The sequence below is a fragment of the Marmota flaviventris genome, chromosome 17 (genome assembly GCF_047511675.1).
Source record: "Marmota flaviventris isolate mMarFla1 chromosome 17, mMarFla1.hap1, whole genome shotgun sequence".
Taxonomy (NCBI): Eukaryota; Metazoa; Chordata; class Mammalia; order Rodentia; family Sciuridae; genus Marmota; species Marmota flaviventris.
The window spans coordinates 56970297-56986146 of record NC_092514.1 but is presented as its reverse complement, the minus strand read 5'-3'; the positions used below and the strand labels follow the sequence as shown (position 1 = coordinate 56986146).

The 15850-nt window shown below is 45.1% G+C and overlaps 1 long non-coding RNA gene across 1 annotated transcript; it reads right to left on the bottom strand.

Moving 5' to 3' along the window:
- Window positions 1–120: 120 nt before the first annotated feature.
- LOC114080192 (uncharacterized) lies at window positions 121–11247 on the bottom strand. Its single transcript, XR_003580583.3, has 4 exons — window positions 10424–11247; window positions 5566–5793; window positions 4731–4798; window positions 121–415 (listed from the first exon to the last, which is right to left on the bottom strand). It is a non-coding gene; the product is annotated as an uncharacterized lncRNA (long non-coding RNA).
- Between the last annotated feature and the right edge of the window lie 4603 nt (window positions 11248–15850).

Sequence of the window (15850 nt, the reverse complement as noted above, 5' to 3'; positions counted from 1 at the left end):
AATGAGGACAGCCATTATGGAAAATAGTATGAAAGTTCCTCAAAAAAAATTAAAAATAGAAATTACCACACCATCTACCAATCCTCCTGCACAGATAGCCAAAAGAATGAAATCAGTAGGTTGGAGAGGATCCGCACTCCCGTTTTTATTGCGGTGCCATTCATAGCAGCCAAGAAATGGAAACAGCTACGTGTCCATCAAGTGGGTAAAGAAAACGTGGCACATACATATCATGGAAGACGAGGTGTTCCTAAAAACAGAATGAAATTCTGTCATCCAACGTGGATGGAACAGGAGATGGTTACATTACGCCAGACACCGAAAGACGAGTCCCACGTGATCTCGCTCGTATGTGGAATCTAAAAATGCTGCTCTTCTGGAGGTTGAGAGCGAATGGCGGCTGCCAGCGACTGCACTGTATATTTCAAAAAGCAGAAGAAAAGATTTTGAGCGTTTTCACCATAAAGAAATCATAAAGGGTCAAGGAGATGGACCTGTCTTCCCTGATTCAAACATTACACAGTGTATACATGTACCCAAACGTCCCTGGGCACCCTGTAAATAAGTACTATTTTTATGCTTGCGTAAGTTAAAAACCATAAGCTTCATTGAAATTCAGATTTTTAAAAAGTCTCTAACATCACATCGTAAACCTGGCAAATGGAGCCCATGGATTTCTCTGTCGGTTCTTTCTGCAACCTGACTTCAAGTACTTCAAGTACTCAGTTAAGGAATAGAAAGAGACACGCCCACCAGAACACAAAGAATAAGAGGGGAAAACTCAGCAGAAGATAAAAGCTGTTAACAGATTTTTGGAAGCTGGAAAGCTGGGGAGGGGGGGGCGGCACGGGCACGGAGGCATCTGAAGGCCATGTGCCCACACAGGGGGAAGCCAGCGAGAAGAGAGCCAACTCAAGCTGCGAAGTCTTGGCAAGGCACAGGATTGCAGGCACCGGGGACTGGAGGAGTAGGGAGGACTTGTGGGGTGGGAGAGCGGATGACAGGCTGAAAGTTGGTGCAAGAAGCAGCTGGACATCCCAAGGCTCCTCTGCTGTCCAGCACAGCTAGGGGACCACCTTCCCCCAAGCCAACAGGAGAATTGTTTTGTGGATAAATTGAGGGTCCAAAGCCCACGGGAACAGGAAGGGCAGGAGGGAAAGGCGCCAGAGCCCCAACAAGATTAAATGAAGGTGGCTGGTGGCACAGCCTGTAATCCCAATGAAGGTCGAAGGATCATGAGTTCAAAGCCAGCCTCAGCAATTTAGCGAGGCCCTAAGCAACTCAACGAGATCCTGTCTCTAAATAAAATACAAAAAAGAGCTGGGCATGCGGTTAAGTGCCTCTGGGTTCAATCCCCAGTACAAAAAAAAAAAAAAAGGATTAAATGACAATCTATCCAAAAGTCATACCCAGCCTCCTCCACCATATATCTCCAAAGATATCAGCAACCAGAGTGCACCAGCCCCTCAGATAGGAGGTTGGTGGATTCATGGATTCTTTTCTTTATTGGTGGTAGGCATTATACTAAGTACTTAATTTTTTTTTTGATTGACACATAATAATTGTACCCATTTCTGCTGGGGATATAGCTCAGTGATAAGAGTGCTTGCCTAGAACATGTGAGGCCCCAAGTTTGATGCCCAGTGTAGCAAAGAAAAAAGAAGTTGTACCTATTTATAGGGAACAATGTGATATGTCAATACACCGTGTAATGGTCCAATCGAGGTGATTAGCATATTCATCAGCTCTAACATTTACCATTCAAAATCTTTTCTTCTAGCTATTTTGAAATACATAATAAATTATTGTAAACTATAGTTACCCTTCTAGAACTGATTCTTTTTATCTAACTGTATTTTATACCCCAAAACAACTAAAGAAATTGATGGCCCTTAGAAAAGACTCACTGCTACTGATATTTGGGGATCCCCAAGGAAATGGCCAGTACCTATAGTCCTACGGCGAAACTCATCAATTGACAAGTGACATCCCCCTAGGCAGCATTAGCTGGCTTTTAAATATGTGATTCTTAAATAGTAATGAACCAAAAAGGATAAGAATTTGAGAAATGTCTCCAACATAAAAGAAACTAAATCCGGCAGACTAACAAGAACCGAGAGAAACTTGGAGAAAAGAAAATGTCAAAGAATCGGTCATTAATAGCTACAGAAATACAGAAAGTAAAAGAAGATATTTCACACATGAAACTAGGACAAAAGACCATGTGCAAAGGAATAATTCAAATTGGAGCTGGATGTCTTGACACACGCCTTTAATCCCAGCGACTCGGGAGGCTGAGGCAGGAGGATCGAGAGTTCAAAGCCAGCCTCAGCAACTTAGCGAGGCCCTAAGCAACTCAGTGAGACCCTTTCTCTAAATAAAATACAAAATAGGGCTGGGGATGTGGCTCAGTGGTCGAGTGCCCCTGAATTCAATCCCTGGTATCCCTCCCCACTCCAAAAAAAAATTGGATCGTGGTTGCAGTTATACACCTCTAGAAATGTATTAAAAATCATTGAATTTTACACTTAAAATGGGTGAATTTTATGTTATGTGGAGTGTGCAAACCCCCAAAAAGATGTTTTTAAAAATTAGCAGAGAAAAGAAACATTATAAACATGATAACAGAAATAAAAACTTCCATAGAGAGCTTTGGAAAATATTATCGAGGAAATTATTCAAAGTGGAAACAAGTAAAGTATGAAAGATAAAAAAGAAAAAAAATAGGAAAAATAGAAAATCTACTTAGGACACCCAACAAAAGAAATAGAGAAAATGAAAGGGAGTCCATTATCAACAGAATAATATTAAAGATGTTTCCAAGGACTAAACAGCCTGCATTGACGGAGTTTAAAAGCCTGTGGAGGCTGAGGGTGCAGCTCCATGGGCAGGTGCTTAGCATTTCCAAGACCCTGGGGTCTCTCCCAACAGTTGGGGGGGTGGGAAGCCCATGAGCCCTTAACACAAGGAATGAAGAAAGGCCCACACTAACTTCTTGGTAATGTATATGAAGATGAAAGAAGATCTTGAAAGTTTTGAGAGAGGGAAAAAAATTAAGGGAAAAAAAAAAAAGAGATCAATAAGGCATGGAACTTCTCATGGGCGATTTCTAACTCTAGAATTCAGAAAGCAACCGAGAAATGTGTTCAAAATTGCTCTCCTACTCTGACCAAAACCACAAAATACAAACAAAACCGAACATTAATTTTGAAAAACAAGGCTTTGATGAGATCAAAACGGGAGCCAGTGTGTGGGTGCCGGAGTTTCTACCTTCATCTCCCTCCCTCTTCCCCTCCCTCCTTCGCCCCCCCACCCCCAGGCTGCTCCCATTCCTTCCCTGGCCCTCTGCATTCCCTCTTCCCTGTTGTCTTAACAGGATGATAGAACCAAAAGAATTTTTTTTCTATTTCCTTAATTTATTAAATCACTCTATGTTCTCTGTTCTCCATTTTAAAAGCAAACTAGTGGAACCCTTAATGATTCTGCATTAGAAAATTGGAACTAAATGGCTTTTTGGTTTTCCTCGGTAGCCTCCAAGGTGTCCCCTGGCTTTCTGCCTGGGAAGACCTATCTCACTTCCCATCCAGTGTGGGGCAGTTCAAGGTTTGTGGGTGGCCTCAGATGGAAACAGGGGGTTCAATTCTATATATTTAGAGACAGTTTCCTAAAACAGTTTTCCTACTCATTAGGAAAAAAAAAAAAAAAGAGCTTCAATCTTTTGATCTCCTATTCTGGATCCTTCTATCTAGCTGGACTTCTAAGCTTTAACCCCTCCAATTGTGTCTGTTGTTCTAAGCCAGGCTTGGAGCATGGTCTGGATGTTGTTCAGTGTGCAGACCTGTGCAGAGGTGGACAGGGACCTAGATTGATTTGAGAAAGGGAGAAGGGCTGCTGCGGCTGAGTGGCAGACAGCTCACCTGGCCCAAACGAGGCCTTGGATGCAATCTCCAGCACCGAAAAAAGATAAATGAGAAAGAAAAGAAAGAGATAAGAGGTTGGGGCTCACAGGGCACCAGGACAACAGAGATGACCCCACTCCCAGACCCCATGCACAGTGGGCCAGAGGACTAAACGCCCTTTACCAGCATGAATCTGAAGAACCCTCACTACTCGGCTCTGCATTCGGGGAGCTGGAGCCACACTGGGGCTAAGGAACTCGTCTAAGTCCCACAACTAACGCATGTGGGAGCTGGGTGTGAACCCAGATGGTGGCCTCAGAACCTGCATTTCTACCCCAGCTGTGTGACAAATATAGTAGTTGTGATAAGGAACTGTGTTAATGGGACAGGGAGGAGACAGTGCCTCAAGGGCACAAAATCTGACCAGGAGGCAGTGGCAGTCCCAGATCCCTCCTGATCTGCTCAGCACAGGCTGTGACCGCTGGCCTCTGCATTGGTGTCCTAGAGATGGGACCCTGTGCCCACTGGCCCTGCAGTTCTGGCTGCAATATTGCTGATGGGGAGGGCGGTGGTCTCCACTGTCAACTGTGGTCAAAGGAGCCCAGCTCTCAAAGCCTCAGAAACAGCCATCCAGATGGTCAGCTCATTAGCCAGATCCCTGACAGTGTGGCTGCCCCTGGGGGGTCAGCAGCGTAAGGGTGGACACCCACAGCAGTTTGTGAGGGTCACCCAAGAAGCCCTCCTCCCCAGAATTCCCCCTCACTAGCTCTCTTTTCTCTTCCCTGGTCTGACACCACCTACCCATTACTTTTCTCATGGAATAATAATTACCAACACTTGGGCCTCCTCCAGCCAATCTTCATGTCTGCATCCTCGGAGGCAGGGATCTTCTCACTGTTCTGTAGACAGGGAGGGAGACTTTGGGCATTCCTTGAGAGGCCCCTGGTCACACAAATACCAAATGGAGCTCAGGTTCCAAAAGCCCAGCTCTCCAAAAGCCCAGCTCTCCAGTCTGGGCCATAAAGTCTGAAAGGTTCTAAAGGTCAGCCTTTGTCTTCTGAGCCCCACGAGGGGGGGGGGGGGGGATGGGGGGGGGATGGGGGGGGGGACGGGGTTTGGGAACTTCTTTTTTGCATTGCCTGAGGTCTTAGATTGTCAATTTCCCCAGCATGGCTGGGAAAACTAAGTCACAGCCCTGGTGTTTCCCAGAGTGGAGCCTTGTCTCAGGTGGATGGAGGCAAGGGAGTCATCCAAATGAGAGGATGCTCCCCAGAGGTCAAAGGGGCAGCAGACCAATGCTATGCAGTCCCCAGGGGCCAAAGGAGCGTCTTAGTTTAGGGAGATGGGCTCAACCTGTCCGCAGATGGGTAGGGGAAGGAAGGACCCAGGGCTCTGTGCACTGGAGAGCCTAAAAAAATAAAATAAAGGGTCACTTGAGGGCTGGAGTTTTAGGTCAAGTTTTAGTAGAGAACTTGCCTAGCATGTGTGAGGCACTAGGTTTTCTCCTCAGCACCACATAAAAATAAATAAAGGCATTGTGTCCATATACAATTTTTTAAAAACTATTTTTAAAAAAGGGTCACAGGTACCAAATGACCATTGGGGACATTTTGTGAGGGCCACACACGCAGGACATACAGGTAGAAGAAATCCAGGGTGGACCTACCTATATAGCCAAAACCCTGGGATCTAAGGGCAGCTGCCCAGCTTTATGGAGAGCACGATTATTCGTGCCACAGCGCCATCTGCAGGACAGCCCCGCACCAATTTGAGGGCTACTGAGGCAGGTCCAAGGTGATCATCAGCTTTATGTGATGGTTGTGGGCAACAGCCAGCATCCGATACAGTCCTTTACAGCTGAGTCAGATAGGCATTGTCTGCTTTCCACAGCCGCCTGAAATGATTCGGGCAAGTATTATCATACCCATTTTATAAGATGGAAAACTAAGCCCCAGAAAACTAGAGTCACCCAACTAGCTGGCCGAAGTGCTGGCCCTAATTCCCGCACAAGCCCTTTGCCCAAAATCTCTGCACTCTACAGCTGTCGTTCCTGGTGTGGAGAAAGGTATAAGGCAGAAGATGAAGCAAAGATTTGCGGGTCGGAGGGTGCTGAGAGCCAGAATTTGTTGCTTGGGTCTGTCATACAGCCTCTCCCTGTGAGCGCCACCCACTGCAGCCTGGGAGAGCAAACATCCCCAGACAGAAGAGCCTCCCGACTCTGTCGCCAAAACACAGAAAATTGAGCTACTTAAAGAAGATTGTGGAGGTTTGAAGGGTGGATTTTTTAAACGTCTCTCTAGCTGGCAAGATAATTGAGGACATTATTATTTTTTATTTTTATTCTCTTCAGAGCCTGTCTCTGCAGCAAGCCCCTGGAGGCCAGAACTTAGAGGCCCAAGTCTGTCTCCCCTGACGGGAGGGAGATACTCAAATTGTCTGAATTCACCAATTTTTCTGAAATTTGAAACCTGTAATTTCTTAAGTTGTGTTCTGTTACTTGGCCATCCAAATTTCTGCGCTTTAAATGTTGTTGACACAAACTGTCACAACCCAGCCAAGCTGACATTCAATTAGCCACCTGTGAAGTATCCACTCAGCCATGGCCCATGGTAAATGGATCCTGGGACAACGTCTAACACCCAACTCACGTATCGGAGGAGTTTGTTCCAAAAATAGAAGCGAACAGCTACCATTCCTCCTGCTAATTCCAGGGTTATCCAAACTGAAACCTGATTAGAAGACAGATCTTACCTCTTCCTGTATGCAGGACCCTGGGAAGTGGATTCCACCATATGATTTGGTCATTTGATTATCTCTGCTGCGGTTTTTTTCTTGCCAATTTACCACCTTTACATATTTGTGTTCCCTAATTAGTTTTTAGTAACTGCCTACTGCATACACATCCCTAAGATATTTACTGTGATTTGCAAATAGAAATACGTGCTCCTTTGGGGTGCTGGTCTCTATGGGGGCCTTCAGTGAACCGATCAGTAATAGATATTGAACAGTCTTTGTGCACAAAAACACCTGCCTGGAAACGTACACACTTTTGAGAAGAGATGCCTGGTGAAGAATTTCTAGGGTCAGTTAAAAGAAGAAAGAAACACTAATTCTATTGCTCTGGGCCTCTTCTCTACATCACTCCACCAGGGGACCATAAGGAGAGTACTCTGATTTTGAAGGAGCTCAAGAAATTTTACCCCAAAATGTGACACTCCGCTAAGCTGATTATTTTAAATTAAAGGCCCTTGGAGACCAGAGGCACTGGAAAATGCTTTAATCTGAGATTCCCTTTCCTGCCTAAAGACCTGCCAAAGAGGAAAACAATTGCCTTGGGTCCTGTCTCTAAGGTTTTGTTTTGTTTTGTTTTAACTAAATTCATGTGGTAGGAAGGGAAACAGAGCCATCACCACACCTGGATGGACTTTTCCTCCTAGATCCATCCATTCTTCCAAAGAGAATAATCCACAAACTATTTTCTTCTTCTTGGCACATTCGCTGCCTCTAAAAATTATTTACTATCCCTCAAAATTACCTACGTTCCCTTACCTCCCTCTGTCAAATGAAGAAAGTATATAAACATTTAAATGTCCCTAGTAACAATGTGATCACTCTGCTCTGATTTCCCTTGTGCACCTTAAATAAATGTGTATATTTTTTTCCTCTGGATTAATCTGTCGATTCCTTTCCTTGAAACATCAGAAGACAAAGGTTCCCTTTGCCCCTACAATTCCATTAATTAACTCACTAAATATATGTTGAACACCTCCCCTGTGTTTGGCCCCAGGAGAGGATTTTGCAAAAACAGTCTCTTAGTGCAAAGATTTGACAGCACGGTGGGGAGGCTGTGTCTGTTGTTTTTTTTTTAATATGCAAATCACAGAGCAGAACAGAAGCAAGATCCAGGAGTGATAAGGAAGTTTGGCTCTTGGGAAATTGTCACAAAGATTCATTTTGCTAAAGGTGGAGCATCTTACCTGCTTGTTTTCAGCCTCTTGACAGCTGAGGAGGCAGAGGACGGGCCCACTCCTCTGGACCCAATTCTGACCCTCACTGATGAAAAAAGGAATGAGGGGTTCACACAGCCCACAGCCCCATCCACAGCCTCCTCCTCTCCACTTCCAGACCTGCCCAGGCTCCCCAGACTTCAACCTTTGGGTTCTGTTAGGTTTGAATATGAGGTGTTCCCAGGGAAAAGCTCCTGTGTGACCAGGTGAGATAATTAGATAATGAGGGCTGTGACCTCATCAGTGGATTAATCCATTTGACGGATTCATAATTTGAAAGGACTAAATGGGTGGTTCACTGTAGGCAGCTGGTGACTGAGGGCTGGAGGAGGTGGGTCATTGCGGGGGGGGTGGGGGGGGTGCCCTGGAAGGATTCATCTTCCCCTTCCCGGCTCTCTGCTTACTGGTCGCCGTGAACTGAACAGTTTTCCCCATCATGCCCTTTCACCATGATGTTCTGCCGCACCTTGGGTCCAGAGAAATGGAGTCAACTGACCACGGACTGAGCCTCTGAAAGCCAAAATAAACTTTTCCTCCTTGTCGGATATTTTGGTCACAGTAATGAAAAGCTGATTGACAGATTCCTTCCTATGTACCCAGTGCTCAGCCCAAATATCCACCCTCTGCAGACCTCCAATGTGACGTTTTGGCATCTCCCTCCCCTCACATAGCCACCGGTCACCCTGAGTCTGGACTTTGTACCCTCAACTAGTCCCAGGGAACCCCACTCCTGCAGATGGTGGAAGGCTGGACTGTCAGGTGCCCAGGTGAGTGTCTTGACCTCAGAGGTAGGACCCACTATCTAGAAGGAAGTAGAAGAGCAGCTTTTAAAGAAACACGAGTGGCTGCCACAGATTTTAAGAGGACATGAATGAGAGAAACTAAAGGACAAATTATCAGAATGAATAGTTTCAGAAGTGTTTACTAATGAGATGAATATGTAAGACATTTATCACAGTGCATAAAATGCAAGTACCCAGTAAATGTTAGGTGGTATTAATACTATTATTATTGAAAGCCAGAATGATGGAAGCAGTAATAAAATGCAAATGTAACAAAAGAGGCCTTTAAAAGCTGATTTTTTTTTTTCTCCAGAGGCAAGAATAACAGGGAAGAGATAGACCCCATTGTTCAAAACAGATGATGTGATGGTAATAAAAGTCTGAAAAAAAATCTAAAGTCTCTTTTCTCCCAATGTTCTTTCATTTTCTTTTTGTTTATTTTTACAGTACAGGAGAGCAAACCCAGGGGTGCCTCACCACTGAGCTGCATCTCCAGCCCTTTTATTTATTTATTTATTTATTTATTTAATTTTGTGACAGGCTCTCTCTTTGTTGCTGAGGCTGGCCTTGAACTTGCAATCTCCCTGCCTCAGCCTCCCAAGCCACTGATTACAGGTGTGTGCTACCATACCCAGCCTTCTGTTTTCTTTTACTAAAGAGAATAATCGGCAACCTGGAAAGGATTGTAAGAAAGATCATAGAGAAATTAGGACCTAAGATGGCTGATGTAGCACTCAGGGAGGGCCCTTCTGCTATGCCTGGGCTCAACTCTTGATTCCAACCAAATGCAATCAAGAACTGTACAAATTCAGTCAAGAGTGTAGAACCCCTACCGGTAAATACCAAGAAATCAGGAAGCTGAGAGGGGTGGGGGGAAACTGGAGCAGGCCCATGTTGCCCAGGTTTGAGAAAGACTGCAGGAAGGATTCTAGAAATCACAGATGTCTGACGAAGCTCTGTTGGCAGAGAGGTTTTGAGTCCTCTAAAAAGATGGCAGCATTACTGATGGCCAGTGTGGCTCAGGAAGGATAATTTGTCAAATCAGCCTCATTTCCATTGTTGGTAGATTGGTACCAGGAGGCACTGTTATACATACCATAGGCTTAATTTTAGCAAAGCACCTGACAGAATTTTTCAGGATTCTTGGTGGGCAAGATGAAGGAATAAGGGTTAGATTTAAACATGACTAGCTGATCCATGGTGGCCATCCGTGTATGTGTAAGCAATGGAAGAGCACATTACAGGTGCTCGATAAATATTTTTTCCACTGAGAAACTGAGCTGGGGGAAGGTTTCTGATGGCATGCCCCAGTCTCCTTCAATATTTCTTATCGCTGGTTCAGATGATGACTTATGAGTCACGGTATCACATTTGCAGAAAGCAAAATTCGGAGGGAGAACCAATATGTTCAATAAGGAAATCCAAGACTTGAAATGAAGTCAAAAGGTTAGGACTATGGGCCAAAGCCTAAAGGAAATGAAGGGACAAATGCAAGTCCTTCATGGGGTCCCTAAAGGCAATCGTGCACAGGCAGAAGAGGAAGGCCAGCCTCACAGCATGTCACACACAGATCTACAGGTTTGAAATAATGACAAATTCAAAGCACTTCATTAGCATGAAAGGGTGGCCAAAGCGCAACCAGGAACTTAGGCCTCACAGAAGGATGGAGGAAGGAGAGGAGAGCCCCAATTTGCACTGCCCTGGCAATAATAGCTTGTACTTATTGAGCACTTACTGTATGCTGGTACTGTGTTTCGTTCACATCAATGATCTCATTACACCTCTGGTGTAGTTTCGATGGAAAGGGGTATCTATTGCAGTGGAAGGCGGGAAATGTCTGTTTTGTAGGTAAGATGAAGTTAGCAGAAATACAATGTGCAGAGTCAGAGCATTGAGGGCAACATCAGAAGAGACAAACAATGTTGGTGGAAGGGGCTGCTGGGTGTTTCCATTCCTGGGAATTTCTGGGGGAGAGAGCAGAAAAATCAAGTCAGATTGCAATCAAATGGAGCCATAGGCGGGGCCAAGACCTAATTGAGTAGCCCCACCAAGGTCGTCCCAATTCAGGAGCCCCTTCTGCAAGTGAATGGGTCATTATGGAGAAGCCTTGGTAATAGTAATTGAAGAAACAATACGTGGCTCTGCTTTGGGGGGGGGGGGGCAAAAGGGGAGGATCAAGCTGAGACTCTCTGGGAAAAATGTAATGGAAAAAAAAATCATTGAGAAGAAACTGTTCTAGAAGGAAAGAGATTAACAAAAACATAACCAAGCCAGGCACCATGGCACCCACCTGTAATCCCAGCAGCTCAGGAGGCTGGGGCAGGAGGATTTGAATTCCAAGCCAGCCTCAGCAAAAGTGAGGCACCAAGCAACTCAGTGAGACCCTGTCTCTAAATAAAATACAAAGTAGGGCTGGGGGTGTGGCTCAGTGGTTGAGTACCCCTGAGTTCAACCCCTGGTAGACACTCCTAAATAAATAAATAACCCATGCAATGGTTGAAACTTGATCGGATCCTACTTTTGGGGAGGACAATAGGAGATGATTGAGGACATTTGAGTATGAACAGGAAATAAAAATTAGATATTAGGAAAATATGACAGATTTCCTTATGTGAGCTCAATCTTGTTTCTTTTGGAGAATGTTTTTTTGCTTAGGAGGTCCTTAGAGAAGAAGGGTTATGGTGACTGTCATTATCAAATGAAGTAGCAAAATAAATATACGTAAATGGAGATCTACAGAGCTTAAGTGGTAAACGTGAACAATTGTGTCTAGGTTTTCTGAATACTACCTAACTTATGTTGGAAATTTTTCTTTTTTCTTTTTTTAGAGAGAGAGAGAGAATTTTTAAAAATATTTTTATTTTTTAGTTTTCGGTGGACACAATATCTTTATTTTATTTGTATGTGGTGCTGAGGATCGAACCCAGGGCCCCAGCGCATGCCAGGCGAGCGCGCTACTGCTTGAGCCACATCCCCAGCCCTGTTGGAAATTTTTCTAATATAAGTATTGGAAAAGCTGGGTATTGTGTGCATGCCTATAATCCCAGGGATTTGGGAAGCTGAGGCAGGAGGATCACCAGTTCAAGGCTAGCCCTGAACAAATTAGTGAGACCCTGTTTCAAAAAATAAAAAGGGGGGCTGAGGTTGTGTCTCAGGGGTAGAGCACTTGCCTAGCACATGTAAGGCACTGGGTTCGATTCTCAGCACCACATAAAAATATATAAATATATATAAAATAAAATAAAAATAAAAAGGGCTTGTTGTGGTTTGGATATGAGGCATTCCCTGAAAAGCTCATGGGTTATCCAATGTAGCAATGCTCATAGGTGAAATGATTAGATTAGGAGAGTTAGAACTCAATCAGTGGATTAATCCATTTGATAGATTAATAATTTGAATGAATTACTGGGGTAGGCGGGAAGGGCATGGCTGGAGGAATAAGGTCACTGGAGGCAGCCCTTGGGGATTATATTCTGTCCTTGGACTCCTTGGCTTTCTTTTCTTTTTGATTGCTTGATTGATTGGGTTTGGTACTGAGGATTGAACTCAGGGGCCTTTTACCACTGAGCCTCATCCCCAGCTTTTTCTCTAAATTTTGAGACAGGATCTTGCTAAGTTGCTTAGGGGCTGACTATATTGCTGAGGCTGGCCTTGAACTTGTGATCCTCCTGCCTCAGCCTCCAGAACTGCTGAGATTCCAGGCGTTTGAGAATTCACTGCACCCAGCTCCTTGCTCTTTCTCTGCTTCCCGGCTGCCATGACTGAGCAGCTTTCCTCTGCCATAACCAACCTCTCTCTCTCTCTCTCTGCCATAACCTTCTGCCATGAGGTTCTGCCTCACATTGGGTCCAGACCCAAGTCAGCTGACTATACACTGGGCCTCTAAAACCATGAGTCAAAATAAACTTTTCCTCCTCTGCGTTGTTCTTGCAGTTACTTAACACCAGGCTGGTGATGCAGCTCAGTGGTAGAGGGCCCCTGAGTTCAACCCTCAGTATGGGGGCGGTGGGCAGAGAAAAAATAAGCTTGGGGGAAGAAAGAGAAAGGAAAGACTAAGTTATAAGCCAATTACTTTCTGATCATCTGAGTCAGGCATCTCAGTGGGTGTTTATGTCTCCCAATAGCCTGACCCTCTCTACCAAGGACCCAAAGTCCCTGGGAGAGGAACCCCTTCTCCTAATGGTTCTGGTCATCTGTCCAGCTTGTTAGCACTGTGACAGCTTGCTGTTTGTTCTCCCTTGCCTGTCTGTCACCAAGCCAGGCTGAGCCCACCTGAAAGGGTTGTATGGCAGAAAATGAGGGTTCGCACAATCCTCATGACTCGGGAGAAGACATAAGGGCTCGGAGAGATAGGGATTAACATGGTCACACTGCTGGCCTGTGGTGCAGCAAGGATTTAAACCCAAAAATCTTTACTCTGGGTCTAAACTGTTAGCCACAAGCACCGGGCTGGCACCTGCAGATTTTCAAGCCCCTGCATTTGAAGAATGCTGACAACTCAAAGCGAGTGGACAATGGAAGTCTCGAAACCGTGTTGAAGGAAAACCACTGAGGATTTATCTAAGAGAAAAAACGACTTGATAAGATGCAGCGACTATCCTCAAGCTCTCAAGGACATGTTCCATGGCAAAGAGGTTCATCTGACACAGAGGATAAGTGATCGATTTTGCCATTCTAAGGATTTGAGTCAGCTGGAATAGTTGGCTTGGAAGCTCCCTGGCATGGTGGCAGGGTGGGTATTCAAGCAGGTGCTCCAGGCTTGTATTCAAATCATGCCCACATGGCCTCCAGCAAGTTAAGGTTACTTTTTTTTTTTTTGTAACATAAACGTAATAAATGCCTGGGAGAAGATGGGTGTAAAATGTCTAATATGATATCCTCTGAGCCTAAGATGGTAGCATGGCTGCTGGGGCTCCTGCTGCCACCTCCACCTTATTTTTTGGGGGGGGAAGGTACCAGGGATTGAATTTAGGGGCACTCAACCACATCACCAGCCCTATTTTGTATTTTATTTAGAGACAGGGTATGAGTTGTTTAGCACTTCACTTTTGCTGAGGCTGGCCTTGAACTCCAGATCCTCCTGCCTCAGCCTTTTGAGCTGCTGGGATTACAGCTGTGCCCCGCCCCCAACCCCGGACTTATTACTGTTGTTACTGGCACTCAAATGTCCCTGCTTTGGGTGCCTATTTCACTTCTCTCTTGCAGACACATCCCTGGCTGAATCCGTTTTCTGGGTTACTCCAGGTGTCTGACACCTACCACAGGCAGGGAGATGGAATCCCCCACACTTGGAAACCTCATAGCCCACCCCAGCCAGGACTGTGGGGCCACTGGGGTGGAGCAGCAGCACCACCTAGTGGCAATAAGCCACAGCAAGCAAGCCCTGGCCAAATACAGTAGCTGTTCTAATAGTTGGACATCTTTGAAAGTCACCTAGCCAATGCTTGTGTGGCCACAGCATCCTCCTAGAGAGGACTTCTGTGCCATGCATTAAAAAGAAAAGTTCTCAACATGATGCTTCTTGGGTGGTGAAAAAAAAAATTTAAAAACATTCCCAGTCACTGCAGGGGTGCACACCTGTAATCCCAGCTACTTTGGGAGGCTGAGGCAGAAGAATCACAAGTTCAAAGTCAGCCTGGGCAACTTAGGGGGAACTTGACTCAAATAAAAAGTAATTTTTTAAAAAGAGGGGCTGGGATGTAGTTCAGTGGTAGAGTACCCCTGGGTTCAATTCCTAGTATATCCCCAAGAAAAAAAAGGATCCCCTACAGAAAGTAGATCAGTGGTTAGCAGTTGTTGGGGCTGGGTATGGGGAAAATGTAGGGCAAATACTAAAGAGCACAGGTGTCTTGTCTTTAGAAAATATTCTCAAGTTGACTGCAGTGCTGGGTGCACACACTTGTAAGCATACTGAAAACTACTGAAGAGTATACTTTTAAACTTGTGAGATGTAAAGTACGGGAATTACATCTCAATAAAGCTGCTACCAATTTTTTGCTTGCAGTATTGGGAATTGAAGCCAGGCCTCGGACACACTAGACAAATGCTCTACCACTGAGCCACAACCCCAGCACCCCACTTTTAAAAAATATTTTTAGTTGTAGTTGAACACAATACCTTTATTTTTACGTAGTGCTGAGGATCAAACCCAGCACCCCACATGTGCTAGGCAAGTGCTCTACCGCTGAGCCACAACACCAGCCCCTACACTCAGCCCTTTTTATCATTTGAGACAGGGTCTCAATAAATTGCCTAGGTTGGGCTCATACTTTCAGTCCTCTTGCCTCGGCCTCCTGAATATCTGGGATTATAGGCATGTACCACCAAGCGTCCGTTTTTTGTTGTTGTTGTTTTGTTTTTAAATATCAAAAATTTGGAGCTGGGGATATAGCTCAGTTGGTGCTTGCCTCACATGCACAAGGCCCTGGGTTCAATCCCCAGGAAAGAAAGAAAAAAAAATGTCTAAGGAAAAAACAACCCTTCAATGTAGCATATTATTAGATTTTCTACGTACCACTCAGTTACTTCTACCTGAGACATGTGAAAGACCCTAGGTCACTTTAAAGTGCCACACAGGAAACCAACTTCAAAGCTTAGACAACAAACCTTTTCTGTCCCAATACCAGGTATAAATATCCATAGCACTTTTATGGCATTATTTACAACAGATCAAACTACATGCTCTGTGACATAGAATTGACTCAGAGCCCTCACTGGACACAATCTCATCTTCTGGGTATTCAGAGCTGTACCCCCAGAAGCCAGGTAACTTCTGCTTCTGGGTGAAGAATCGAGGGTCAGAGGTTGAATGGTCAGCTGAATCCAGCAGGTGGAGGGTGGAGGGTGGGAGCTCTATGGGCCTGATTCCAGTTTCAGAACTCTTCCATTCTCATAGTGACCACACATCCCTCTTCACACTGTAATTAGTAACGTACCCCTTCCCCTCTCCAGGCTCAAGTCCATGGCCAGAACTATTGGGCTCCTCTCTGGGGCTCTGCGTCACCAGCTACTCTGTAGCCATAGGACTGATGCTGTGATTAGGCTTATAGCACTTCAGGACTTTTATAGCACCCACCAGCTCCCCAGACCCCTCACCTGTGCAGATAAATAAAATCTAGAGAAACAGATTCGGAGTTAGCAGTTCAGGGTGGGGGAGCTGAGA